Here is a 16,341-nt window from a genome sequence, read left to right as displayed (position 1 = left end):
TCCTCAGCAATCTGGACAGTACTAAGTGAAGAGATTCAGATTGCCACAATCCTATCTCTGTCACATAATGTGCAATGGTATTGAACTTAGAGAAAAAGTGCAGGTGATGTAGGGATTAAAACCTGTTCCCAGATCATTTTGTTATGGGAGTACCTAATAAATCTTGGCAGTTATTTAATATAGGAATATATTGATGTGGAAAACTCAAGTAAGGTCAGTATTGACTAAAAATGATAGACTGACATTTCATTTGAAATGATGTCAATATTAATTGTGTAGCTGTGTGAACAATGAAAGCATTTCTTGTGTTCTATGTGCCCTTCTCCATTTCCATGGCAATAACTGAAGTCCAGATGCTGTGACTGATGTGGCAATGAGATGTGAGACTACTGCATGTATCAATGTAATGCAGTAATAGTTGTGCTCATATACAGTGTGATTCATTTTATGTGTCTTCAAGTTGTTATTAACAAGACAATTGTTTAAATGCTTCAGATAAGTATTGCCTTCTCCATTTATGTGACAATTGGAAGCATGAAATTCACATTCATGGCTTAAGGAAAAAAGTGAAACATTTAGTTTTGGCTGCCTTTTGTAGTGCAAACCAGCCTGACAGCATTACATGGCTGTCAGCAATATGGATAGCACTCAGTGAAGAAAATACAAGTGCCAGGTAACCTTCTCTGTGGTACAAGGTGTAAGTGCAGTGAGCTTAGAGAAGAGATACCACTGATGCTTGTTTTGAATCTACTTCATTGATAATTTTTCAGAGGTTAGTCTGAATACATATTTAACCACATTTAGTGATACCATTGTGCACCCTCTATTCTTAAGAGTCAGCTATCTCCTGTGGCACTTATGTCTAATTCAGTGCTCTCTAGAGAGCGTAATTAGATAAGTAGGAGTTTCAGTGCCCAACATTGAAAATGTGCATGCGTGTAATGCTTGGTGCTGTATCAATTTCCTCTGAGTGGTCTACAGTTAACCCTTCACACAGTTCCCTTATATTACTTTTTATTGAAACATAATATTGGAAAAAATACTTAAGCAACCAAAAATTGAAGGAGACAATGTACAAATGACAAGGCTATAGACTCAAGGAAATAATTTATTAAACATTTCTGTAGCACTTCAGCATAAAACCTTCAAGGAGCAAAATAGTGGAAAAAACATTGTGGCATTTTATATACATAAAGCAATCAACACAAGCAATGAAATAAATCAATTATATTCATAAAATACTAAATAAATCTTTAAGAAATCTTTAATCTTGAAGGCTTTGTGTTGAAGTGTTAGAGAATTGTTTAATAAAGTATATCCTTTGCTCTACAGCCTTGTCATTTGTATCAATATCTGAAACACGCTGATGAGGTCATCCTGACAAAAGTGCACTCTCTTACCTTAAGAGTCAGATTTGTCCTGTGGTGCTTGCAATTGGTACAATGCTTTCTACACTGTGTAACTAGATAGGTAGAGTTTCTTTGCAGGGAACATATGTGCATGTTTAAACTATTCCAGGCTCCACAAAGTCTGCTCTTCACTTTTTCACTCTCAAGTAATCACTCTATTCTCTTTCTAAAGCCCTGCACTTGCTCAGCTCTTATAAGGAAACACTAACTAACTAAAACACTACACCCTCCTTGACTTCTCATAAGTATTAGGCTCCCGATTGGTCCTTCCTGATCAAGTGAAAAATCAGTTCCCTTTCCTAATCTGATCAGTAAAAAAACAATTCCCTATACTAATCTGGTATGTCCAAGGGTCAGTTTCAAGGTTACTCTCCAGTCCAGCTGGTGAATCTGGGAATTTTGAGGCAATGTTAGAATTGCCTTATGTACACAGACAATCATCTCCTCCTTCCATCAAACTCTAATACATGTGAGAGATGCAGTTACACAGCCAAACTGGAGGCAGAGCTCTCTCAACAGAAGACTGGCACAGTCAGTCAGGATGAAAAGGTAACCACCCACACCACAAATCCAGTCTCACACAGACCTATTGCATCTGCATACCCACCACATAAACACACAAAAACATACTCGGAGGCTCTAAATAAAAATCTGCCTAAACAGCAAAGACCTCCTAAGCAGATATCCAAGCAACAGCCACCCATCAACAATACCCACGAATCACATATCTCACAAAATCAGTGTGCCTCACAGTCACAGCCCTTAAGGCCAAACAACACACCAAATACACTTGTTATAAGGGACTCTATTGTCCGGCACACTGACTAAATAAGGAGAAGGTCACTGTAAGCTGCCTGTCGGGTTCCAGGATCCACCACATAATGCAAGCACTCAGGTCACTCCAAAGCAAGTACAGGTATGACTCCGTCATTGTCCATGCTGGTGTGAATGACCTGAGATGTACCTCCCTGGACTACATGAAAAGAGACATAGAGGAGCTCTCTGACCATGTAGCCCAGGCTGGTATGACCCTGACCTTGAGTAGCATCTTGCCCTCACCGAGAATGATGCCACAGTATAAAGACAAAATTATCAGTTTCAACAATTGGCTAAAGTATTGGTGTCATTCAAAGGGGATCCAGTGTCTGTCAGCCTGGGATGACATGCTCGACAAGCCATGTTGCTTCGCTAGGGACGGCTTGCACCTGTCACCCTTAGGCTTTCGTATACTGGCCAAGGCTCTTGCCACCCCCATAGTGCCTTTTTTAGGCAAGGCTCAAAGGTGAAACCCACCTCCATAGACAACCCAAGGATAAAAAAGCTAAAGGTAATGCTACTCAATGCCAGAAGTCTAAACCTCAAGATGCATGCACTCGAGGCTTTCCTCAGTATGGAGAAAATTGATGTCTGCGCAGTAACAGAAACCTGGTTCAAGGCTCCTGAGAGCACCCCAGCACTACCAGGTTATAACTCATACCATGCGTTTCGTCCCCAAAACTTGGACTGAAGCACAAAAGGAGGGGGACTATGTATATTCATCAAAGATACCTACACCTCCAGGTTAGTGGCACTGCACGAAGCATTGGAAACCATCCATGTGCAACTAACAGCGGGCAAAACTGCCTTTCAGTTTGTAGCCTGCTACAGAACACCCTCCCTATTTCAGGAACCCCACTTGGCATTCCTGAGAACACTGGAGAATATGAAGGTCTCTCCAAACACTGTTATTGGGTCACTACAACTACCCAAACACTGACTGGGAAAACTACTCAAGCCCAAACACCCTCGCCCAATGGTTCCTTGAATTTATAAACTCTAATGCAATGGAACAACTGGTCACCACTCCCACAAGAGGGAACAACATATTGGGCCTGGTCGTCACCAACATGGGGACTCTATGTTCCACACCAGAGGTAAACCCCTCATTGGTAAGATCAGACCATAAACAAATTTCCCTGGACATCCATATCCCGTCCCCACCCCCAGCCAAGGAAATCACTGTAAAGAATTTCTCAAAAGCCAACTTTGCACTTCTCAAGACTGAGGTGGAATCCTTCAAAGCCCCTGGGCCAGAGGATAATACAGCTCAATCTGCAGAATCCTTTACAAATGCATTCTATGAGCACCTGCAGGAATGCATGGATCGTGCTATCCCAAATAAAACCAAGACTCACTCCTCCAAAAACAGGAGATCGGTCTGGTGGACCCCGGCCATAAATAAGCTATAGAACAGAAGGAGTAAGCTACTACATGACAGAGCAAAATCCCAAAAAGGGAAGGCATCTCTGATCACTATTAGCAAGAAACTTTGATCCCTCATAAAATCATCAAAGGCCAGTTTCGAAAGAAAAATTGCCCTAGACACTAAAGATAATCACAAGGCCTTCTTTAGTTATGTCAGAAAAATGGGCGGAAACTCCCAGATATGCTCTGAATTGTTGCATAACGGTACAAAATATACCAAACCTACAGACATAGCCAACATCCTGGCAGACAGATTCAGTACAAACCTCTCCCCCCCCTTCCCTCCCAAAGGAGCAAATGCCTATCCCAACTGAATGTAACCTCCCTGACATCACAGATGCACAGGTGAAAGCTGCCCTCTCCAAAGCAAAAAACACAGCATCTATGGGACTGGACTGTGTCCCAGGCTGTGTCTTAAACAAGCTCCAAGAAGAACTGAACCCTCACATTAAGTCCCTGTTCAAACTTAGCCTTACTACTGGATATGTACCCAAAGAATGGCGTACAGCTACAGTGGTCCCACTCCACAAAGGTGGTGACACAATGGACCCCGGAAACTATCGCCCCATAAGCCTGACTAGTCTGGTCTGTAAAGCTATGGAGCGTATTATCATGGAACTCATAAACAAAGACATTGGGAGCCTCCAGACACTGGACCCTACCCAATTCAGCTTTGTTAAGGGCAGATCTTGCCTCTTAAACCTAGTTGATTTCTTTGAAACAGTTACCAAAGCCATACCTGGACCTCGCAAAAGCCTTTGACACAATACCCCACTCGGGCATCATAAATAAGCTTACCAGCTTAAATATCAACCCCTATATCACAAGATGGGTTGCAAACTAGCTCAGAGGTAGAACCCACATGGTCAGATTCACAGGTGCCATGTCCGAATCCAAACCAGTTACCGGTGGCATCCCACAGGACTCAGTTCTGGGACCTTTTTTGTTCGGTATATACTTCTCTGAGGTTCAGGCTAACACTGGGGGATTATGGCTGACAAAGTTCTCAGATGACTGCAAACTGGGGGCCATAATCGATTCTCCAGCTGACACAAGCATCCTCCAAAAGGGTCTGACAGAGACGGATGCTTGGTGCAAGAGCCATGGCCTCAAGCTAAATGCTAAAAAGTGCATAGTCATCCCCTTTGGGAAAAACAAGGTGCCCACAAATTACCACATAGGTGGTAATCCATTAAGTACGGAAGAAATAATTAGAGATTTGGGGACCAACGTAGATAGTAATCTCTCCTTTGATAATCACGTTGCCAAAGTGGTTAGAAAGACCTTCTATATAGCCCACCTTATCACAAAAGGGTTCACATCTAGATCAAGAGAGGTCATTGTGCCCCTCTACTCATTACTCATCAGGCCCATAATTGAATAAAATGCCCCTCTTGGGATATACCTTACCCGACACCTGCAGCAACTGGAGAAACCCCAAAAGTACCTCACCAAGAGGATCATGGGCTACAAACAGATGTCCTATGCAGTTCGACTAAAGAAAATCCAGCTCTACTCAGTTGCTTACCGCCTACTCAGAGGCGATCTATGCCTGACATACAAATCCATGTCAAACCCAGAATTAATGGACATGCTCCACCTCAAAAAATCCAAGTCCCTTAGAGCTACATGCTCCAGGGACCTAAACCTCAGCACAAAAATAAATAGGACATGCTGGAGGGACAGATTCATTTCCCAGAGGCTCCCCTCACTCTGGAATAAAATCCCAATTCATGTTAGACATAGCCCCTCGCTGACCCTCTTCAAGCGAAATCTGGACGTGTGGATGGGAAATCACAAATTCACCCCTGGGATCTCTTCTGTGTCCCTGCTAGACAGAGGCACAGTAAACTAGTCTTAAAAGGGTACATTCTGTGACCTACCTTACAGAGGCACAGTAGGCTAATCTAATAGGGAGGCATAAGCCAAATACACTCTGGCTAGGCTTATAAATGCCCTAGGGCAGATAGCCTAGTATCTACCTATGAACCTATGAACCTATGTGAGTGGGGTGTTTATGGCTAGTTGAGCATGTGATCAATCAATGTCCACTCTGCATAAACATTTTAAACTGTTAGAGGAGTCCACCATCCCATCTTTCACTACTGCAACTTCTTTGCAACACTTTGGTGTAACTAGGGATACTGTTTGTACTCTACTGAGTACAATTTTCAATGCATTACTCAAATAAACTATGGCTTTTTTGTCCATACTATGTCCACAATTGTATAAAGAAATGCTTCCAATAAGAGTGTCATAAGTTGAAAAAAAAATATCATTTAGAGGCAAAGAGATGCAAACATTTGTTATGTGGGAGGTGGAATTTCAGTTTTTGAAATGACATGTGGTATGTGGGGTAGCAATAAGAGCAAATTATTATAAAATTGTATTCTTTGTCTACACCCTGATGCAACACTGATGAGGTGATTCCTTCCAAAGTGAAATGTTGCACTTTAAATGTCAGACTTATCCTGTGGTACTTGCATTGCTTACACTATTCTCTCGATTGTGTAAATAGATATGTATGAGGCTCACATACAGCAGAGTTTAACTTCTGCAAGTGTGTGTGTGTGACTGCAAATATATTCAGGATCAGTTTACACACATTGCAGTGACAACTTTTACAATCTCTAATGGCTGTGAAAGTCATTTTACCAGCTGCATCTCCTTGGTAATACACTGCTGTCATCCCTTCATAGATGCTGTTTACATCACTTGTACACAGGATTCTCCTGTTGTCTGCTGATCATCACTGTTGTGCTGACTGCTAGTAATATGCTGTATAGATGGTGTAAATGGGTAGGAAGGTAGTTCAAATCCATCACTGCTTAAGTGGTGTACCTGTAATTACTGCTGTACACTGTTGGCCACATCACAATCACCTTTATTAATACTTCTACTTATAAGATGGATTTACAGTGGCACACTGTTACAGTAGAAAATCCTAACATCCACAAATAAAATACCTGCTTTGCCATGCAGTGATTATATAATGCTACCATAAATGCAGTATTGCACATTTGTGGTGTGAATTCTCCTTTGTTGTGTGACTTTGATACTGTTTTTTGCACATTATGTAACTACGTATGCAGGATTTATGACACCAGCTGTGAGTGTGTCTTACACCCCCATACTGTGCTGTATATACTACTTTTCAAATATGCATACAATGTGTAGCTGTACAGTATTATTGTGCACGTCGACAACTTTTTAGCATGGTCATCCAGCAAATAAACAGTGGTGATGTCATCCATTTAAATGTGCACTGTCCCAGTTGTACTCAACATGTTGTGTGGCATTTGCAATTCCGGCACTAATCTGCAGCTTATCATCTTTAATAGTTAGTTCATATCCAACCACTATTGCTCAGGCTGCTTTGTGTCAGTTTTATTGTGACTGTACATGTTGCTAGCATTATTGCCAAACTCATCTGCTGAGCACAGGTATTGATGTTGATTCCTCATACAAAAAACTATGATAATTTCTAACAATGCTTTTATTCAGATTAATTATGACATGTGATTACATTTTCCTTGTATAACAGATGTAGGAAGCATTAACTGCTGGCAAAAAGGAATGAGATGACATTCTGTATTTGTTGACTTCTGTATGTTGCAATTACAGGCACATACTTCCCTTGCAACAATAACATGATGTAATGCCTTAACATAACAACATATCTCATAATTGTAGTGGCTATTGTACCATGGTGCATTCATCCTGTACAGTATTACGTATTTTCTGTCATCAAATACTCGTGTTCAATATCAATATTCAGTGCATGTGTAGCATTGTTGGGCCTTATACTATAATGCATGAATGACATCCACCAAAGTTATAATGTGTCCTTTTAATGTGGGAGATACCTCCACCATCACTTTTCTGTCAGAATGTTTACAACACATACATCTGATCTGATAAATTAGCATAGGTAGAATATCAGTTGCATTAGCACTTCCACTGGTTCATCCACATGTATGTCAGTAGTCAGTAGAGTCACCTTGTTTGCTAGTCAGCTCCTGAAAGGGCAAATATTATATGGATGTACTCTTGCTACATGAAAGACACTGTATCTAGTTATTTTATCCATTTCTATGTTGGACAATGATATATCATCACAGGTTGTGATTACATGGCAGTGAAATGGTTATTCGGTGCATTTCATGCTGTGACTGCTCCTGTGGCACATGCATTGAGAACTGTCTTGTACAGCTTACTTACACAGATAGACTACTGTTCAATTCTGGGACAGTGTGTATAATACATGATGGAAACAGTTTCTTTGTCAATGAAGCATTAACATTGTACTTCTCATTGTTGTGTGGACAGTATCGTGTGTAACTCCTTTTCAGAATTTTGACTACATCCGTCTGTCATTAATATATCACACCCAGCAACAAGATATGTTACTGTTTCCAATTCTGTTTTACAAAACCTACATTTATCTGTTTTTCCAACATGTTCAATGGACTTTTTTAGACCAACGTGTATGTAGTCCACTATCCTAAGCCATCAATATAAACCTTTCATCCTTTGGTTTAAATTCACCTCTCCTCAAACATTCCAGTGTCAGATCATGTTCCAGGAGTTTTCTGCACTTGCAACTATATTTATGCCTTTTCCACATGTCTTGGCTTTTTATCTGATCCTTCACCTTATATTCCTTCTTTTGCTTTTTGGCACATTCAATTGCTGCCTGATTTTTGGCTACTTCTGGTTTTACTTCCTTTCCCACCTGACACTGACATGCTTCTGCTAAACTAATCAGAGAAACCATTATAGACTTGTTCTGCTCATCCTTTAAAACTTTCACTATGTTTGGATCTAGTGAGGTCTACAGAGATGTATACAGTTCTATGACTGCAAGTCTATCCATTTAATCAATTTTGAGGTGGCCCATACCTCCTTCAAAATGGGGAGTATATATATATATATATATATATATATATATATATATATATATATATATATATATATATGTGTGTGTGTGTGTGTGTGTGTGTGTGTGTGTGTGTGTGTATATATATATATATATATATATATATATATAGCTATATTGATATACACTGATTTTTATAAATCATTTGATAAACTTGAAACATTGTTCTTTTTCCTGTCTAACTAATCCAATACCTTTTGGGGCCAGTCAATCTCTCCAAAAATATAAGTTAGGACAGGAAGAGCAAATAGGTTTATAGTTTGTACTTTGTTCCTAGATGTCAGGGCTGTTTTCAGTATTAATTTTAGTCTTCTAAAATGTTCCAAAGTTTTGTTTTTGTTTGCATTTGTTCGTTTTATTGTTGATCTTTCATCAATTCCCAAATATTTATACATTCTGTCCTGCACAAGCTCCTTTATGTCATATTCCTGTCCCAGACTGAAATTTTCTTGGTGCTGCAGTGTTCCTGCTCTAAAGGCTGCTTTTGCACATTTATCAAGACCAAATGGCATTCTGGTATTGTCTAAGAAAGCTTTGAGCACTTGCAGTGCTTTCATCCCCTCATCTGATGAACTATACACTTTTAAATCCTCCACAAAAAGATGAGAAGTCTTTACACTTTGATGGTCCCTGGGAGCCAAATTGTAACCATGACCTAATCTGTTTAGTAGACAGCTTAATGGGTTAAGAGCAGTACAAAAGAGCAGTGGTGACAGAGTCATGCTGGAATATCCCGCTTTGAATGTTTATCTCTGGGATAATAATTTGTCCTTTATCATGGCTTAGCTGCAAAGTGGTTTGCACTGTTTCATGGTCACTGTAATGTAATTGATCAATATTGGGTATGTCTTACACATCTGTAGGCACTCCTTTATCCATGACTGTGGGATGCTGTCAAATGCCTTTTTGTAATCTATCCATGACATACTTGGATTTCTCTTTTTACAGTTCTCAATTATGACCTTTATTAACAACAAATGATCCTTTGTTCCAGACAAATTCCTTTTGTAACCCTTTTGTTCTATTGCCATGATTGAGTTTTTTCTCGATGACTATAAACTCTGTCTGCATTGATTCCAGTATATACTTTATACATTACTGGAAGGCAAGTTATCAGTGTATAGTTTTTAGGATATCCTTGCAGGTTCACTCATAAGGATGAGTATCATGTTTCTTGTCAGTTGCCAGGTTGGTTTGTGTTTGGGGTATGCATATAAGTAGTTGTTACTCAGGGCTATGTATGCATGTAACAATGTTAATACTTTTAGGCAGAGGTTAGGTACTGCATCTAGGCCTGGTATTTTCCATTTAAAGATTTTCTTAATTTTGTTTCAATTTCTCTGGCTGTTATTGCATCCCATTTCATATATTGTACATTGGAACTTCTTACTGTTTTTGTACTTCTTGTATCCATTCAGTGTCTTTGTTATGTTCTACAGGGTTTTCATAAATATTTCTGTGTCATTCTCTTCTTTTTTTGGTGGTGTTTCTATTTCTTTTGCTTTATTTCCCAATTCTGTATAAAACGTTCTTGGGTTATCAATGAATTGGTTATTATGTACTTTTCTTTCATATTCATCTGCATATCTTCTAAGTTTTTCTCCCTGTGTTGATATCTTTAGTTTATAATTTGCAGTTGTGTACAATAGATCCCAGTCTTTTCTAATACTTTGTATTGCTTTTATCACATCTTTCTTTCTAAATATTTTGTTGATCTGTTCCCTGTTTTATATTCTTCTAACACTAACAATGATACTTCTAGTCTTACTTGCTTTATTACTTTCTCTATTTGCTATGTCCATGATTGCATTTGATTTCTTGTGGTAAGAGTTTATCTGTTATTAATTTTGCTGCACAGTAATAAATCATATTTACCTCTATTATATCAAGTGAATCTCAGTTAATAGTCTTGAATACTGTGTAAATTTGTTGTATCAGACTTCTAACATTTTGGGTTATATTAACTTTCTATAATCTATTTCTTTCATTGAACCTTTGTATTGGTTTCCTGCTGAAGGCTTAAGAGTATCTTCATGTAGAAACTAATCAGAAGCTTCCTGGTCCACATATTTCTCCTTAATTTGGGAACTCACTATTCCATCATGCTGTGACATTACCAGAGTTGGATTTTCTAGACTAAATCCTTCATTCACAAGTAATCAATAACTTCAGTTTCGATTTCTTTAACTTCTCCATTGCTAATTCTCTTTTCTACTTTGCTCTTTTGTTTTCTTATTTTTTTTGAATTGTAAACTTTTCCATATCCTGATGCCTTTGCCTGTATTTCTCCTCTAATATCTTGTCTGCTGCTTTTTTCATATTGATTACATTTGCTTTTCTCCTTTTCATAAATATTGTACCATATTAAATCTCTTTCTTTCCTTCCCAGGTCCATATCTCTTCTTCAGATGTTTCCCACACCACCTGTTTCACCTTAGTTTGGTGACTAATTGTCCCATCATGCTTTGACATAACCTGTGTTAGCCTTTCTACAATGAATCCTTCTCTTTGCAGGTATTCCATAACTTCAGGTTGTATTTGTTTAACCTCTATTTTTCTAATCTTCTCTTCTACATTCCCTCTTTGGGTTCTTATTTTTTGTATTGTGAAGTTTTTTTCGTATCTGGGTTCCTTTGCCTGTATTTTTCTTCAAATATCTTTGGAGCTGCTTTTTTTTATTGATTAATTTAGCTTTTTCCTTTGCATAAATATTACATCATATCAGGGATCTCTTCCTTTCCCATGTCTATGGTTCCTTTTAATTCCTTTCAGAAATCTCTAGAAGTTGTTCTTTTCAGAAAGAAAAAAGTCTGTAATGTTGTTGAAACAGGGTCCCAAAGGCAACCTGTGCAATTTTTTTTCAGCAGACCTATCAGCTGTCCCTATTTTGGAGAAACATTCCTATTTTCAGGCCTAATTTATCCCTGCACATAATGCAGCTATTTGTGGAGGTATGTACCTGTCTTCAGGCTTGGATTACTCTTTCATATAGTTTTCTGACTCCTGCCTCATCACACATGATTTTTGAAGTACATAGAAAGCCACACTACATGACCATCATACTAGAGGCACCAATAATTTAAAGAAAGAGGGTATGCATCTTACATCTCCCTTTTTCAGAAGCAACAATAATAATAAAAAAAAATGTTTCTGGTAGAATTTAACAATACAGTTAATTAGAGTCTACAGACTTTACATTGTTGCTTTGATAATGTGCTTATTTTTCCATCATCTTTTGTCACTTTCTTTTTTAAATGTGTTTCTCAACTGTCTCATAATCCTGTAACTGAAAAAGTTGTGTGATACTTGATATTCAAATTTTATGCTAATTGCATTACAGCTTTTTGGCTGGATGTCCCTACTTTTTTAAGGGGTTATCTTCTTATTTTCCGTGTCTCTGGGTTAAGAGCTATGCTTTCCAGAGAGGCTAAACCCTGCTTTTACTGTTTTAAATTAGGGGACATGTAATGGAGTTGCAATATTTATTCAGAATGGCAAATTTGATATTAAAATCTTTTGTAACAAGATCAGCTGATATCGGCATCAATTTGAAAGAATACATTGACTAGAAAACAAAAATCAGCAGAAACTGTCAAGCTATCAAAACACAGCAGGATGTACCATAAAATGAGCTTTTTATTTAATTGTAAAATACAGCACAACATTTGAAGATATACAATCAAATTTTCAACTAATGAAAGAGATGAAAATCAGTTCAGCTGCAGTTGATAATGTAGGCAAACATGGCTGTCAACTCAAAAACTGTGTCACGTCTGAAGAAACTAGCCAGGGAAGATGACCCAAAGGCTTATCTTCTGATATTTGAATGGTATGAGAACTTCAATTTAGCAGAATAATTAATAATCCTGCCATCTCAGTTGACAGGAGAGGTACTGAAAATGTTCATGATCAAGGATGAGACTGATTGCATAGGGCTTGAGCGAACTCCGACGAACAAACAATAAAATTTAATAAATAGACTTTTAATGTAAATAAACCAGTAAGTGTGCGGATGTGAGAATTAAAATATGTTTTAAAAATCTAGCTTTAGAAATGTTAGCTGGAGACAGACTTAAGAGCACAATTAATTGCAAAATAAGAAGAAATGGTTAATGCAAAATGATTCCCAAAACTTTGATAAACTAGTAACTTTAATAGAATACTTATTAATTAATAAAATTATGTTTAAGAATTAATTTTCTGCTTCTAAGGAGAAAACTACAATAAGGAATATGACATTTTTATGAAACAGAAAGCAGCAAAGAATATGCTAATTTATACAAATAAGGAGCAGGGGTCTCATCATTAAGTTATTTGTTAGAAATAATCCAAATGCAGAGTAGCACACCAACGGAGACGGGAACAAGCGTTAAGAAAGTATAAAAATGTAGTCCAAACACCATATACGCTGTTCCCTATGGCAATAGAACGGAATGAAGCTCCAACAGTGAAATGAACGAAATAGGTCACACCAAACAGTTCTTAATCTTCAGTAAAACTTTTATTCACATAAAACAAAGTGAGCGCTTTCGCCAAGAGGCTTCTTCAGACTTTCAATAATGTACACAGTTCTGCAAACATTTAAAAAGCCCTCCATGAGTTGTGATTGGTTACCAGATCTACATCTGAAACACAATGCTATTTAAAGTGCTAGGTACATAATTATGAATTTCTTTTTAAAATACACTAAAGAAAAAATCCATAAGCTTAAGCAACAACATAAATACAGAGAATAAAAACATTATAAGAAATATAATAAAAATATATCGTAGAGATTCTAGTACATATAGTTATGTTGATTGTATATAAAAGAAGTCATGTGCCTACCATCTGTGTTAAAAAATCATGTATCTTAAAAAACATAATAAAAATACTGTGAGGATACATACACTCATATAAACCATGTATAAAGAACATGTAGAATAGCAGTGACTGATCTCGCCATTCTCAAAAACTCTTATACACAAGCAAAAAGCATGAATGGCATAAGGAACAATTAGCTGCTCAAGTCACTCTTGGAAACTCATATAAACCAGCAAAAGGCACAAATAGTATTCTATACAAATAATACAAAATACACCATTTGGAGAACCTAATAATAAAGACATGTTTACCTCAATCTATATATCCTCCTACTCTTCAGAAAAGGTTTTATCTGAACCTTATCATTGAGACCAGGGGGTTCATCTGCTCTCCATCTAATAATCCATCTGGTCTCACATTCCAATGTTTTATTTATAAGGTCACCACCTCTTAAACCCTGTATGAGTGTCTGTATGACATAAAATTTAAAGGTGTGGTCGGCCCCTGCTGCTTTATGATGTCTTGCTAAAGCATTGACATCCGAGCCTATTCTAATGTGGTAATTGCGTTCCCTAATGCGTTCCTTTAGGGTACGATTGGTCTTCACAATGTAGAAGGCCGGACATGAGTTGCAGGTGGCCACATAACATTTCTGCTTTCACAGTTGGTATTGGTGTGAAAACTAAACCTACGTGTTGTGTTCGGATGTATGAACTCAGTGTTTAAATTTATAAAATTGCATTGATTACATTTACCACAAGGTACAGTGTTCGAATCAACACCTGTATTATTCATCCTATTGGGAGCATATTTAGGCCTGCATAGTAGACTCTTCAAATTAGGGTGATTTTTAAATGCCACTAGCGGCTTGGGACCTACAACCTTGCTCACTTCCTTGTCAGATAGTAGAATGTCCCAGTGCTTATACATGAGCCCTTTTACTTCTAAACTAGCTTGACTAAAAGACATGGTAGCTCTAACCTCATTTGTGGATACTGTGGTTACCTCAAGTTGTTCCAATTGCTCCAAAAAATATGGTCTGGCCCTGTTAGATCTTAATAGGTCCACTTCAGTGATTGTCTCATTAATATTACGTTCATCATACCCCCTATCTAAAAATCTTTTCTTGAGTTCTTGTACTTCAGACCTATAATGCTCTTCACTAGGGTTGAGCCTAGACACTCTCATAAATTGTCCTTTCAAAACATTGTTGAAGACATGTAAGGGGTGCATACTTTGTCTATGAAGTAAAGTATTCCTATAGCACCCCTTTCTGTGAATAGACGTATTCAGCAAGCCATTGGACAGTCTATATATTTCTACATCCAGAAAAGAAATATTAGTTCTGGAGAAGTTCAAAGTGAACTTCAAAAAATTGGTGGAGGCATCCATGTAATTAACGAAACTTCTTAGGGATTCCTCGTCCCCTAGCCAGACAAAAAAGAGGTCATCCACAAATCTGCGGTACATACCTACAGATTCCTTAAAGTGAGCATTCTCACACATGTACTTATCTTCCCATGTAGCCATAACTAAGTTGGCGTAGCTATTGGCACAAGATGTGCCCATAGCTACGCCATCTTTCTGAAGGAACAAATCATCACCAAAGACAAACACATTATTCGCAAGAATAGTTTCAAGAAATAAAGCAACTAAATCCACCTTCTTATTAGGTTCTCCAAATGGTGTATTTTGTATTATTTGTATAGAATACCATTTGTGCCTTTTGCTGGTTTATATGAGTTTCCAAGAGTGACTTGAGCAGCTAATTGTTCCTTATGCCATTCATGCTTTTTGCTTGTGTATAAGAGTTTTTGAGAATGGCGAGATCAGTCACTGCTTTTCTACATGTTCTTTATACATGGTTGATATGAGTGTATGTATCCTCACAGTATTTTTATTATGTTTTTTAAGATATATGATTTTTTATATAGATGGTAGGCACATGACTTCTTTTATATACAATCAACATAACTATATGTACTAGAATCTCTACGATATATTTTTATTATATTTCTTATAATGTTTTTATTCTCTGTATTTATGTTGTTGCTTAAGCTTATGGATTTTTTCTTTAGTGTATTTTAAAAAGAAATTCATAATTATGCACCTAGCACTTTAAATAGCATTGTGTTTCAGATGTAGATCTGGTAACCAATCACAACTCATGGAGGGCTTTTTAAATGTTTGCAGAACTGTGTTCATTATTGAAAGTCTGAAGAAGCCTCTTGGCGAAAGCGCTCACTTTGTTTTATGTGAATAAAAGTTTTACTGAAGATTAAGAACTGTTTGGTGTGACCTATTTCGTTCATTTCACTGTTGGAGCTTCATTCCGTTCTATTGCCATAGGGAACAGCGTATATGGTGTTTGGACTATATTTGTTAGAAATACTGAACCCAGTGCTTCTGACATAAGTATAAAAACTGAAGAAATATTTCTGATGGAGTGTAATAGCACTATTGCCAAAATTTGCAATCAAGCTTGCAAAATGTTCTGTATTGTTAAGAATTAATAGAGATACAAGCTGTGTTAAATTCTAGAAGCATGGATTTCCTTGTTGAGCATTCCCTGATATAAAATCTAAAAGTGGTGCTAATGTGTATTTATTGTGAATGAAAAGCATAACCCCTTATATACAGGTTCATAGCGGCCTATATAAGCCTAGCCAAAAAGGTTCCCTGGCTTTCGTCACCCAAGAAAATTGCATGTGTGAAAATTCAGACAGTTCTGGGAAAATGGCTATACCTCATATTGGTAACTATTGATCTTACCCATGATGTAATATTAGAACAACCTTTTTCATCTAAAAACAATATGGAAAATGTCAGAGAATGTAGAATCTGCAAAGTGTGGAAAACGAATATGCTCGTTCACTATAAGCATGGGAAGGTAGTAACACTCACATACAGCTTCAAAATCAAAATGAGGAGAAAGGCATGTGTGTT

Source organism: Protopterus annectens, chromosome 3.part1 (genome assembly GCF_019279795.1).
Source record: "Protopterus annectens isolate FY-2018-M chromosome 3.part1, PAN1.0, whole genome shotgun sequence".
NCBI classification, from domain to species: Eukaryota; Metazoa; Chordata; order Ceratodontiformes; family Protopteridae; genus Protopterus; species Protopterus annectens.
This window is presented reverse-complemented; position numbering follows the sequence as displayed.